Source organism: Urocitellus parryii, unplaced genomic scaffold (assembly GCF_045843805.1).
Source record: "Urocitellus parryii isolate mUroPar1 unplaced genomic scaffold, mUroPar1.hap1 Scaffold_48, whole genome shotgun sequence".
Classification (NCBI taxonomy): Eukaryota; Metazoa; Chordata; class Mammalia; order Rodentia; family Sciuridae; genus Urocitellus; species Urocitellus parryii.
The window spans coordinates 3,797,766-3,812,443 of NW_027554049.1; positions in this window are offsets into that span (position 1 = coordinate 3,797,766).

Below are 14,678 nucleotides of genomic sequence, written 5' to 3' on the forward strand. Positions count from 1 at the left end.
CGACTCTGCTGCCAGAGCTGCTGGGCACTGCGGCCTGGCCTCGGGCCACAGGCTGGCCTGACCTTGTCCCCATCTGTGAAGGCTCTATTCTCAGGCAAGGTGGCTTCAGGTCTCATAAGTGAAAAAGTGTCAGTGGGATTTGAAAGGTTTTTGTGTTTGTTTTTATTCCACCCCCCGCCTTTCCCCCCTGTCCCATACCCCCGAAAAACCGAAGGCTTCAACTGTCAGCATCTTCCAGTAAACTGAATTCTTCTGTCATTCCACGTATTTCTAGTCTTTTCTCAAATGTTGCCAACCAAATGAGAGGCTACTCTGCTCTGAAGCTCACCATGCCCTCGAAGTCAAGGACCTGGTTACTCTTCTTGGAAATAAAAAAGTAAACCTCATCTCTTCATTCATTCAGTGAACCTTTTATCGAGCACATACTATAAACAAGGTTATAGGACAAAAACAAAAAACAAAAATGAGTAACTGCAGCTCCTGCCTCTGCGAAACATCTCCGCAAGGGGAAGAGTTAAAACAAAGAAATAAATCATTACACATAAGGCATCACAGACTTCCTACAACACAATGCCTTACAATGTCAAGGTGGGTGAGACTCTTATGGGTCATCTGACCTTCAACATGTCTGATTCCTCATATGTTGGCCTTACAAATCCCGTTACAGCAGGGGCTTCGCACCCACCATTTGCAAGCCTAAGTTTTGTGCTTGCGAGAGAGGCTCAAGCCTCTGGACTGAATGAAAAATCACCGGCCCTCCTGTGTCCCCGTCTCTCTTCTGAAGCCATTTGAATCCGGGGGTTTGTTTATCCAGGACTCAGTTTCCTGCTCTGTTAACCGGGAGGGCTGGACTGAGACCCTTCTGGCCCTAACACTTTATGATCTATGATTAAGGCTGGGAGGACATTGCTCAGCCTGCTGTCCAGAGGGTGACCTGCCAACGTTCATAAAAACAATCATCATTAACCTATGTTAATTGGTCAATAAAACCAGCACAATTTTATAGCATGAAACTCGGGACCTGCTGAGTCCAACGCTCCTGATGAGCCCAGAGGAAGTAGAGTTTAGCTTTAGAAATGAAAAAGAGCTGACCGGTAACCCCAGCGTCTTATTATTCAAAGCAACAAAGACTCAAACTTACTGGGGTTGAAGTGGAAGCAGCTGACAGAAAGGGGACCATATACAAAATAATGCTGTGGTTGGAAGAACCCAGGTCTCTCAGATTTGGAGGGTGGACTTCCTGGGGTAGAGACTGGTACAGGAAGGGTCCGGAGGATGTGCTTAGTCACACAGACACATTCCTGACTTAAGGGACCACAACCCACTGGGCGTGGTGGCACCTCCTTGTAATCTCAGTGACTCAGGAGGCTGAGGCAGGAGGATCACAAGTTCGAGGTCAGCCTCAGCAACTTAGGAAGGCAACTTAGCAAGACCCTATCTCAAAATAAAAAATAAGAAGGGGCTGGGGATGTGGCTCAGTGGTTAAGTCCCCCTGAGTTCAATCCCTGGGACCAATAAAAAGACCACAACCATCACCGCAGGGAGCCCACGCAGCCTGTGTCAGCAAGTCTGGGCCGGAGGCGCCACCCTTCCCAGGCGTACTCTGCTTGCTGCCCCACTTCTGAAATTTAGGGGTCATCTCCCATTCCTTCCTGACCCCCTCCTCTTCCCCCTGGACCTACTGGGATTCAGCTGCCCCTCAAGATTTTATGATCTTACACTCCCTGCTCATAAGAGGTTATCAAATGTTCCACCCACGGTGTGTCAGGGGGTTTACATGCTGCATCTCCCTGACTTCTTGATGAGATCGGAACAGTTTCAAAGTTGAGTTAGCTGCGGCTCAGAGCTGAAGTGACTTGCCAAGGTCACAGGCCAGGAATTGGTGGCTTTGGAATCCAAGTCCAGGTCTGCTTACTCCATGGGCAGCCGTGGGGCCGTGCACCTGGCCAGGTCTGTTCTGGAGCCCCTCAGGGAAGAATTGGATGAGCCACCCTTGAGTTCTTTGTGACTCTTCCTCGTCCAAGACAAGAAACAACATCGACTGAAGGACAATGAAAGCTAGAAGTTGTACAATGTATTTGTGTGACCAGCGAAGAACCCAGGGAACAGACGAGGCATCTGGGGGCCGCAAAGGTAAAAGAAGCCAGCCCTTTTTTATTTTTTATTTGACACAGGGTCTTGTTAAGTTGCTGAGGGTCTCCCTAAGTTGCTGAGGCTATCTTCAAACTTGCAATCCTCCTGCCTCAGCCTCCTGAGTCAGTGGGATTACAAGGATGTGCCACCATGCCCAGGTTGTGGACCCTTAAGTCAGGACCGTGGCTTTGTGATCAAGAGCAGAGAGGTTGAGAAACAAAATGAAGGACGCTGGTGCCGCAGCGAGAAGCAGCTTTGGGCCCAGGGCACAGGGACAGCGAAGTTCATTACGGATGTCTTCTTTTCAGTTGAGTATTATTCCATTGTGTATATACACCAAAGCCCCCCCTCCATGTGAGTTAATAAATGACTTGATAACATGTAGCGAGAAGTCCTGCTTTAGGACACAGAAATGTGTCAGTGCATGAAATGCACTTCTCAAATCGTGGAGGTGTTAATGGGCAGATTTGACCCGGACACCTCTGTGGTGAGCTTCTCCAAGGAAATGATGCTGGGCCTGGGACCAGCAGGTTGTGTGGGGCTCAGACCCGACTCAGACAAGAGCTTGCTAGGCCGTGTCTGCTGTGGAGGTGACCCGTGATCTGCGAGAACACACCCTGGGGGGCGTCGGAGCGGCGGCCCTGGAGGACCCACGGTGTCCAGGAGGCGTTCTCAGCCCAGCACTCACTCTTGCGGCTGGTACATCCCGACCAGAAACACCCCAGAAACGCGTTAGGAAATGAAACCAGGATGCCCGGGTAATTCTGCACGTCTTTCATCAACACCCCTGTGAACGGGAGGCAGGTCATGTGCTCCACATGTGTTCTAGATCTTGATGAGCAATACGTGAGGTGGTTAGTATTGCCAGGAGGGATAAGCAGAGTTCACCCACGGTGAACCTAGTGCCTAAGACGGGAGCAACATTAACAGGAGTCACAGCTTCCAGGCCCAGAGGACTGAACCCAGCTCTGCTTCTTCTGAGGTGGCCATGGCCTCATGGCTCAGCCCACCTGGCTCCTGTCGCCACCCCCCCCCACCCCAGGGTCCCAGGTCCAGCTTCATTTCCCTGGAGAAGTTCACCACAGAGAGGACCCGGACAGATCTCCCCACAGCAGGTCCCATTTCATACGATGGTCACCAAGGCAGATTCACCCGTATTGGTGCAATTGCTTCATCTGTGTTTTTATCTCTTCCTGGTGACACTCACCTCCAAGAACACTGTGTGGTGCGTGAAGGAATAAGATTCATTAATCAGTTGATAAAAGATGGGAGGACACCCCCCTAAAACTAACAGCAGGACAGCCTGCACCCGCTGCTCCCTCCCAACACGTCGTCCTTACCTCAAAAGCAAAGCACCTCAAGTTATAAGCACTGAGCTTACAAATGCCCACTCCTCCTGCCAGCTGCCCGCCACCCAGCCCGTGTCCAGAGCCAAAAGGACCCTTCCTGCCAGGCGCTTCCACCCTCCTCCACCCCTTCCTCCCTCCCCAGTGAAGTTCCTTCCCCTCCCTGCCTCCCAGGATATGGTGCCGCAGAAGACCCTAAATTGTTTATCAAACCAGCTGATGTTTCTGATGTTTAAAGAGGTCTGTTTTCCTCTCATCATTTCCTCCCTTTCCCTCCCTCCCTCCCTCCTTCTCTCTCTCTATCTCTCTCTCTCTCCCCCCTGTTTATAAGCCACAGATGACCTTAATTGTGGCTGATAGAGTCACAGTTCCAGCGGCCCCATCTGAATCCAAGAAGGAAGGTGGAATTAGATGCCATAAAGATACAGTGCCACCAACCTCAAAAGTCCTTGAACATGCCTGCAGACTTCTCCCGAGGTCCCCCAAAAGTCTATGCCTTCGATGTCCCCAAATCAATGCTGTTTCTTTAAGAGGTCAACTTTCAGGGTAAATCCAAGAACCAGGAAACCCCTCTTTCGGATGCAGTATCAACTGTTCTGACAGCAGCCGGGGTCTGTGCTGGTCCAGCTCATTCTGGAGGCGCACACTCTTAGCTAATCCAGGAATCCTAATAAAGGTTCATCATCAAAAGATCTGAGCTTCTGAACTCCTTTGTAACTTGAATTCTCCCTGTGAGAAGCTGGAACCAGCCTGGTAATCATGGAGAAAGGTTCATTGGAGGAAACACAAACTAAACTAGAAAAAGAGTGCTGGCTAGGGGCCAGGAGTCAATGCTCAGCCCTTGACCTAGAAGGAGCCCACCAGTGCAGGTCCTGGGTTCCATGCAACTCGAGGTTCATGCAGCAGCAGCAGCAATATGCCCCCAGGGCTCCTGTCCACCACCCTGGGCTGTCTGCTGAGCCTGGGTCCTACTGTCTGTGTAGTGAGCAGGGGCTCCCCATTTCTAACCATCTTTCCACAGCATCCTGCTATCAAGGGAGCCTGCCATCAGAGGAAAATAAAAGTCACACCATCAGCAGCAGTGGCAGCCATCTCTCGATGGCATCTCTGGAGCAGGCACCTGACCCTTTGCAAGCAAGTCCTAGCAACCACTGGCATCAGGACCATCCCTGCTCCCAGGTAAGGAGACTCAGGCTGACCCACAGAGACGGGCCAGAGAGCAGGAGTCTGAATGGAGCCCTCTCTTCTAAGCCTCGGTGTCCTGGGGGCTGAAATGAACACATCTGGGTTCCAGATCCAGTTGGTACCTCTTGGATAGTGCTACTCCCTGGAAAACCCACAGCAGACATAACCTGGACAGCCAGAGCGGGACGCACGCAGTCAGAAGGGAAACCAAGGTCAGCCCTGGAGGTGGGGAGGCAGGAAAGGCCAAGAGCAAGCCCCTCCAGGGGAAGAACTGGGTCGGGAGGGGGAGGAAGGTGGCAGCTCTGGGACGTGCCTCTTCAGACTCAGGGACACCAGAGGGGACACCAAGCCCCTGCCAGAAAAGGAGCAGCTGCTGGCAGGGCCTAGGGCAGCCTCCGCCTCCTGCAGCAGGTGGGGCTCTGAGGTGTTCTGTAAGTGAACCAAATCGATTCAAAGGCACAGGGGCTTCTCTCGCTCCCAGGTCCCTGGAGGAAGGGAGGGGTTTAAGAAGATGGAATAACCAGCCATTCCAGCGGTCCTGGTCGGCAAGCTCCTTCTCCAAAGCAGGTCGTCCAGAAGTGGGGCAGCAGGCTGACCGCCTGACGTTCGCAGGCCCAGCCTGGTTTCTGATGGACAGTGAACCACCGATTACTGCCACCGGTGGCTGCTGTGTCCTGATTGCACGCATCTCCAGGGAAGGCGACCCACAACCTTCTTCACAAACTCATTCCAACTCCCAAACTTCTTCCAGGCGGAGACTTCTCCTGGTCCCCAATCCCATGCCACCAACCCCTTTGAGACGAACAGAAGTGATCACTATCTGCTCTGGTCCCTGTGTGGGCTGGCAAAGCCATTTAACTCCACACACCTGCTTTTCTTTCTTCCCCAGCATGCTCCCAGATCTGCCTCAATTTCCCTGAAAAGAAGGAACTCCAGGCAAGAGACCAAGACACTGACCTGGAGGGAGGGCCTCAAAGGGATCCTGGGTCCCAACTCATAGTGACTGGGTCTGCTTGTGACCTGACTGCTCAGACCCACAGGCTCTTCCTCTGTATAAGGTAGCTAGGAATGATAGTCCCCCTGGAGGCTTCTTGGGATTCAAGAAAACCATATCCATGTTGCAGACCCCATATCTGAAATGTTTAGAATCAGATGTATTTCAGACTTTGGGATTTGGGGGATTTGGAATATTTGCATATACATCATGAGATATTTTGGGGATAGGACACAAGTCTAAACACAAAATTCATTTAGGTTTCACATTCGCCTTTAACACATAGTCTGAAGGTAATTTTATATGGTGTTTTTAAATATTTATGTGCATCTAACAAAGTTCCAGATTGTGCAGCGTTCCACACTCTGCTCAAAAGTGTTTGGGTTTTAGATATCCAGCTCAGGGGCTCCTGGCACCTGGTCCTGAGCTGCTGTGTCAGCGCCAGGGCTCCAGGCGCTACAGCATCTCTCCCCGCGCAGGTTTCCCTGGTGTGACGAGCGCCCGTGGTGGCAACGGGCGCCGCGCAAGCGCATCATTTGGGAAGTGAGGTGAATCCTGGGGCACCGTCTCTGCTCTGGAAGTCCATTGGGGACTCGCCGAGGTACCCGGCCGGTGCACACACCCTTCGCCCCCAGCAGGGTGGCCAGCTAGGATGTGCCATGGAAGGAGGCCGGTCCCGGGTGAGGCTCCCTCCGCTGGTCCTCTGAGGTCCCCGAGGTCTTTCCCTGGGAGACTGGTAGCGGCCCCTCACCTCACAGCAGGAGCGGGGGAGCAGAGGGCGCAGGGTCTTCACACCTGCTGCACATGCTCGGATCGGCCCCTGCGCCCCGGCGACGTTCCAGTGGTTGAACTCCATCCTAAGACAACACTGCGAAGTGCCGGGGTTGGCTCCTGTCCTGCGTCACCCTGTCCTGAATCACCTAGCCCCACTTCAGGACTGAAGGACGCACTTCCAGCTCTGGACCCCTCGGGAACTGCACTTGGATGTAGAAAGCCAACTTGCCCGAAGTCAAGCCCCAGTCTTGTGAGTGGTCCACGGGGACTTTGAACATTGGCTTTCTGCCTCAGTCCAGGCCCATTCTGCCGAGACCTCCAGGTTCAGAGGCCTGCACAGTCTATGTTGCCATTCACCTCGTCCCTTCCCACAGCACTGCTGTCCCCAGACGCACTCCACATCCAACATGCATGTGCATCTTCCTATGGAGAGTCAGAAAGTCTCAGAGAGGTTAGGAAGGTTTTCCCAGGTCACACAGCTCTTAAGTGATAGGACTGAACTCAAACCCAAGATTATATGACAAGACTATTATTTTCAGTGTATAAAACAAAAATCCTCTATTACCTTGGGAATCGATACACACTGAATTCTAAACTCCCCAAAAGAAGCAGGATGTGTACTGCAGGCCAGTAAGAGTCCAAATAAGATCAGGTAGTGTAAGTTAGAATGAATTCTAGCCCTTGGTCCCTTCCCCTGCTGAGGAACCAGCCCTGGCCCTCTCTGTGGGCTGCCTCACTAATTGCAGGTGCAGGAGGGCCCAGCTGGAGACCTGTGGCACAGGTCCAAGGACAAGGGTACCAGTGCCCACCTCTCTAGGTGCCACCTGTGTGGCTCTGAACAAGCTGGTCGGCATCTCCACCCATCTTCCATTGCCTCAATTTTAAAATGGAAGCAGTGATTCTACCCCCAGGGTTTTTTTAGGGTTAAAGTTCATGATAAATATTTTAAAACTTCTTGTGGTCGAGTGGGAATGCAGAGCTTTGGAAAGGTGGGGATAATGGGTTTGATCAGAAACCTGAGGCCAGTACCTTGAGACTCAGGCTTCACAGAGAGACCCCTGACCCTCCCAGAGGAGCCTCAGACTAACTCAGGGCCACTCTGGAGCAGCAGAGGCCACTCACATGAGAAAGGGATTGGGCACCAGGGACCTGAATTACAGACCTGGATCTCTCCAGGATGAGGTCTGATTCCTTCCCGCCTCCTTCTCTGGGTCTGGCTCCCTCCTGGGGGCCAAGTGGGGCAGTTGGACTGGATGCTCTTTGGCTCCCCTTCCATCTCAGGAGTAGGAAATTCTATGGCACCAGAGAAAGTGCTCCTCCCACTGTATCTCACTCTGCCTGCCACCTGGACCCTCCACCTTGGGGATGGTGTCCTTACACCCCAGGGTAGGAGGACGGGGTGGCCGGAAGGGAAAGGGAAAGACTGCCGGCAGACCAGGGTTGCCCAGAGTCCCTGGTGCCCTTGGACCAGCGCTGACAGCTCCTTTCAAGAAGATGTCCGAATGCAACTCCTCTGAGTGCCAAGCCCCCACCCCAGGTGGGTCTGAGTGTGCACCCATGCCACCGGCCCCACCTGCCAACTGGCTGTCCCCTGACATGGAGCCTTGCCACACATACCGATGTGCACCCTGTAGAGGATCTTGGGAATGGCAAGCTGCTCTTCCAGTAAGTCAAACAAACAATCAAGAAGCAAGATGTGCCAGGACAGAACTGAGTGTGTATACACCAGAGCCAAGTAGTCTGCAGTGTGTTCAGAAGGTTCATTTACAAAGTTAATGACCAACGTGTTCTGCCCAGGTGAAGCCCTCTACCTCTCCCCTTGCACTTTGGCTTGTGGGTCAACAGGATGGGAGGCAGCTGTGACCCTTACCCCCCTAGAGGTTTGGTGCTCCCTTATTGCAAAAGACCCAAGCAGTTCCCAGAAAAAGGTACTCGGTTTGCAGCTCAAAAGACATTTCCACTGCAAAAAAATCTGATCACCCATGTTCTTTGGTTTACAGAGAGTGCTTTGACCAGAGAAAGGTTTCCTAATGTGCCAGGAAGGTTTCAGCAAGAGATACAGTGAGCTGGTGATGCTAGGGAAACTGGGATCGCCTTGATTTTGATCAGTCCACATTGATTCATTCTGAAGAAGGTGGTAAGTACACACTGCATGCCACCGTTCACTTGACAGCCAACCAGAAGGTGGGAGTTCCTACGCCATTCAAAGTGCCCTTTCAGGAAATGAAGGTGCAAAGTATCGACAAGGGGTTTCTGTCCTCCATCTCCCAATGACCCTCTGCAGCTCTACTTTGGGGCAGGCATTGCACCAACAGGATTACAATTCTGGTTTAAATTTCAGTTAGTCAGTCATCCAGTCACCTGCTATTCATTTATTTATTCATTCAGCACCTACAGTATGCCTTTGAGAGAATCAGCAGTGAATCCAATTGACAGTTTCCATTCCCCTACTGTCATTTGCAGATGAATGAGGACAGGGGGCAGGGAGATGAAAATAAATGCACCTGTAAGACCATTTGAGTAGTGTTAAGTACATAAAACAGGAAAATAGGATAGAGTAGGACTTATAGGAGAGGGAAGAACTATTTTAGACACAAAAGTGCTAACTGTGTAAGACAGCGAATGGGAAAGAGTTTCACTTGAAGGAGAGGAAAGAACCTATTTTAAACTTTCCTCAGAGGAAAAGATTCTGACAGATTGACTTCTGAACTAAATGTAGTCAGCCATTCAAATACCTAGAGAAAGAAGTTTTCAGGCACACCAAAGAGTTAGGACAAATAGAAGAAAAAGTGCTTTGAATCTATCTAATTGCAATGAAAAGACATCTGAGAAAGGATTTTTTAAAATTATATATATTTTAAAAATTATAAAAATATATAATTTTTAAAAATTATGTGTAATATATATTATACACACACAGTGGATTGAACCCAGTACTTCACACGTGCTAGGCAAGCATTCTACCACTGAGCCACAATCCCAGCCCCTGTTCTTTGATTTACTATTACAACTTTATGATTTACCTCTTTACCTTTTCATTCACAAATAAATCTATCTGGTCTGTCATCAATTAACCTCACACTAGGTTTTGATTTTGTTTTGGGGGGATCCACTTAAATATGTCTACTTTTTCATTTTTTAGTATCTCTTAGAATGGCTACGAATCTTTTAAATCTGAGGCTGTTTATTAAAAGAGTATATAACATCTAACTCTCTGGTGTAATTATTATTGAAAAATTACAAACATAAATATACAATATTTTTTATAATTTTTAAAATTTAATTTCTCATATGACAACTGGACATAGTATATTTGTCTTTAATTAGGGGTGTAGGCAAGTTTAAGTACCTAAGAATTTCAGGATAATGAAGAAGTATGTTATAAAGTGTTTTAAAATATTTGTTTTAAAGGTATCTAATAGCCACTATTCTAAGCAAAACTATAGAATGGCTGTGAATTCAGAAACAACCCCTTAAGCATTAATTATATATATGTATATGTACATATACTCACACACATATACACACACACACATATATCTAAGTACCTAAGAATTTATATATCTATATTTAAATATATATTTATATGTTTATATTTAAATATATATATATATATATATATATATATATATATATATATATATATATACAGTTTCCATAAGGTAATAACAAATGACTGATATAAAACATGATAAAAAAGATTATCCAATCAGACTCTAGTTGATTGGAAGAGAAAAATAATCTTGCTTTGGGATCTCTAAGAATTAGTAGTGGGGAATTTAAAGGACTTGCCATTCCTTCAGATTGTTACAAATAGAGCCATAGAAATATTATTTGTTCCTGCTGTCATTTGCGTATTTACAGATTGTGTGCTCTGGACAGGCACTTGTAAATGGTAAACAAGAGGTAGAGAGGAGATGATCCTGGAAAGGTGGGTGGGGCCCCAAGGGAAGCACTTAGATCCTGCTGTTCTGTGGAGGTGTAACTTAAGTAACAGAGCTATGCAAATTTATAAGCAGGGAAATGATATGCTCAGGAATTATTTTAGAAAGGTAATCATGGTATAATGTAGAGGACGGATTGAAGAGAAGGCCAGCTGATTGAAGCCAAGTAAGGATTTATTTAAATTTTAGAGAAAGTGGTAATGGGAGTAGAAAGGTAGACATGGATTTAGAGCATATTTGAAAAAGAGAATTGATTTGCTTTGCTGTCTGAAAGATGTGGGAAGGTGAAGGAAGATGGCAGGAGAAAGACCTAGAAGGAAACATGATTCCAAGGTTCCATCTTGAGTAAATGTGCATTCATCAGGATAGAAAATACAGAGTGGTGTGGAGGTCCATGGAACATGATAGGTCAATTTGTTGTTTGAGCCATTAAACTTGAAATACCTTTGGGACATCAGAATAGTTATGTTAACTTCTCCCATATTAGTTGAAGGCAGGAAGAGAGATAGTGAAGATAACTTAAAAAGCATAACATAGCATAAAGCACATTACATATATTGCAAAGTTAATCCAAGTCTCCAAATAATTTACTCTTTTAAGAGGAAAGAACCTGTAAGAAACACAAATTACTAAGTGAATTTTTAACTTCATTTAATGTTGTAGGTTTTCATTGTGTACAATATAATTTCAGGTTTTTAAAAAATATCTTAATAAAAACATAGGGAGTTGATATTATCATTTTTCTCAATGACAAGTACAAGAATTAAGTGTTGTAAACACGAAGAAACAAAACAATTTAGAAAACATAACTCTTAAGCCATCTGGCCTCAAACATCAAATTTTAATCTCATTGGAATTTTCCAATCAATAACAGTTTGGGTTTTTTTTTTTTTAGGGTAATATACTTTAGTGACTCATTAAAAATGTAAATAGAATTAGCTGGAGAAAATAGAAAGTAGAGTAGAAAAAGAAAATTAGAGGCTTTCTTTATTATGAGCCAAATATCTGCCTCTCACACTCCCTGGATGTCAAGATCTAAGCGAATTTCGGCTGAGGATATATTCTAACCCAAAGATTGTGATCTTCTCTGTCTCCCCAAGTGTCACTACTCAGTGCAGTCTAACAAAAGTCTATGTGGAGAGCAGCTTCCAAGAAAACTTAGAAAAGAAAGGAAAATGTTCACAGGGAAGGAGGATTCCTGCAAATTTGCAAGGCAAGCAGTGGGTTGGAGTTTCTTTTGCCAGAGTGTCCTTAAATGCTGGATGGGTACTGGGTACGACAGACCTTTGCTAATTAAAGAGCAGTCCTCCTTTAGGGTAACATTAATGTCACTTGTAAATTTGCTAGAAATGCAGATCCCAGGCCCACTCCAGGCCTACTGAAGGAGTAATTGCAATCTCCAGGTGATTCAGACTCACATTCATGTTTAAGGAGTACTGGCCTAGAGCAGTGGTTCCCAACCTTCGTTGCACATAGGTATGGACCAGGGAACATAAAAACAAATTACTAATGCCCAAGTCTTAACCTCAGAGATTGCAAGTTAATCATTCTAGGGTGTGGCCTAGACCCTGGGACTTTTAAAAGCTCCAGAAGATATCTGAATGCAGTCAGGTTTGTGAGCCACTGACATAGGGATAAAGGAGTGTTACTGCTCCAATACCTTGCTCTTTTTTTGCAGAATCAAACTGGAATTCCTGGAGTCAGAATCTCTCTCCCCCAAACCTGACTGCCAGAGCCACATTGTAAGTATCAGGAGAAAATCTGATAAAGAACTTGAACTCTGCCTTGTGCTTTTCAGCTCCTTCCTCCCCTCACTTTCCCAACATAGCAGGTCCTGGCCCCACACACCTAGGTAAGCCACAACAAGGGCCAATATCAACTGGTGCTTTAAGAATACAAACTCAGAGCCTCCACGTGAAACCTACATCATCAGAGTCTGTATCAGATTCTACAGCATCAGTCTGCATTTCCAGGTGTGTCTGTTGTACAGCCAGGTTTGGGAGCTGGTGAACTCTACGGTGAGGCTAGCCTTTCATCCTGCCAAGTCATTAAGCATTTGTAAGGATGGATGAGCTGTCAAGAGAGCAAGGGCCTGCTGCAATGCTCCTTTATTAATTATGGGGAAGTGATGTATTGGCAATGATAATGCTTCTCTTGGAAAGGGCAATGAATGGTTCGTCGATTGCTGCATTAGGTCTTTCCTGACTCAATCTTAATGCTCAGCTTTTACTCCTCTGTAGTTTAAAACGGCATGGCTTTCACACTAAACAGCCTCTTGGTCTTTATTCCCAAGTGAGTTGCAATCTTTGAGCAAAATACCAACACGGGTAGCCTTTCAGAGTTCTTGGTTGGAGAATACCCCACCTCCATCCTTATTTGCTTGTGTCAGCATCTAGTAGCTAGCGTATACTCCTGCATATATGATATGTAGGAAAAACATGGAGTAAAGATTTAAAAAAATCATTGATACATCTTCAGATTCCTTTGCTAAAAGAAAGCTTCCTTTAGCAGAGGGGCAGAATGTGGAGGAAGAAAGATATATCTGGAGTAACAAATTCAGAGGTGAGAAACGGGTAGGCGAATGGCGGGGGGGTCGGAATTCTGTCTGTGAAAGAGGCAAAGAAGGTTCAAAAGAAAAGTTGCAGCGCAGGTCCTCGTGTGTAATCCATGGGCCGGGTGCCCAAGAGAGCTCTAGCGCGGCCGGGACGCACTGTGTGGCGAGAACCTGGAGGAAATAGAAAAATTATATCCTCAGGGGCAGATGCCGGGAGGCTGGAAGGGCTCCCCACGGCCCGGTGCTCTAGAAACTTGCAGGTTGAACCACAAGCGATCCCTGAGGCCATCTAGGGAGCGCGCAGAGGGCCAGAGCGCGGGGAGCCGCCGGGCCCCGGCGTGGCAGGGCCGAGCGCACGTGTGAGCGAGTGCGAGGCTGCGGGTGTGCGCGCCCCGCCGGGCTCCTGCCCTCCCAGCCAGCCTGCCTCCGCGCTGCCTCCCTCCCGCGCGCACCACTGCCAGCCGCCGCCGCCGCTCCAGCTCGCGCCGGCGCTGCACCAGAGTCTGTCCTGCGCTGCACTGGAGTCTGTCCGCCGCCGCCTGCTTTGTGCTTCCCGCAGAAGATGGGAGCGACCTCTTCCTGACCGGGAGCTATTTAAAAGCAGAGAGTTTGCAGTATTTCCTACTAGTGGGGAGGCACTGGAGAGAATCCATTCACACTCCCCAAAGCAGGTAGGATCCTATGGTGGGCAAGCAAAAGGAATCCAGTCAGATACCGTGAACTGTTTTCCTCTTGCTGTTCATAAGGCTGCACTTCCTTCGTTTTGGCAAAAGACTGGTTTCCAAATTGTGTGTGTGTGTGTGTGTGTGTGTGTGTGTGTGTGTGTGCGCGCGCGCGCCTGCACATTTTCTGAGTGTCTGAGCTTGGGGGAGTGAAATTGCTCCGGCTGGTGCTTCTGGGCATGAGGGTGCCTGTCTGGCAGTGCAGGCTGCCAGAGGAAGAAAGAGCTGCTAAGGAGGGATGCTGCGCCCTGCACCGCACTGGGCTTTGAGGATTCCGGGCGCGAAGAGCTAAGTCCACCCAGTAAGCAGCGCTGCTAGGGACCCAGGCATCCCCACCCACTGGGCTCCTCTCCGCGGTCTTTCCTCCTGGTAATCCCTGGGGTCTTTCCCAAGGCCACACTTGCGACCCCCCCCCTTTGCAGATGGGCTCTGGGTGCTCCTTCACCCTGGACTGCGGAGAAGAGGGAGGTGTGGCCGAAGAGAGGGGACAGACAAGGAAAAAATGTGGGGAGTGGACTCACAGGGTCTCCGTCTCTGGGCACCATGTCGTGGTGTGCATTGGGGATTCTGCACACACAGGCATCGTTCCCCAAGAGATTCCAAAGGAACTTTGTGGCTGCATTATCTGCCTGGGGGCTGTGCTGGCTCTTGGGGAAATGGTCTATATTCTGAGATGAGAGGATATCCTTCTTGGCTCCTCCTTCGTCAAGAAGAGGGAGGTCTTCATAGCTGGACAGTGGGTTCAAGAAACCAAATCCGTGCAGGCCATGCTTTTAAAAATACAGCATATGTGCATCCTTAATTGTTTAACTCGCCCTCCCTCCACGGATTCTGTCGCTGTCTGATGAATGAATTGGGCTGGCAATTCGTATTTCCCTCCCCAGATAAAGTAGCAGTGGTTGGATTGAGAGAAGGGGCGATCAAATTTAACAAAGGATGTTCTTTATTTTCTGAAGAAAGCAGTGTGCCTGTGGTCTGCAGTCGCTAGAAAGAAAGTCTTTATTTTTATTTATTTTTTATTTTTTT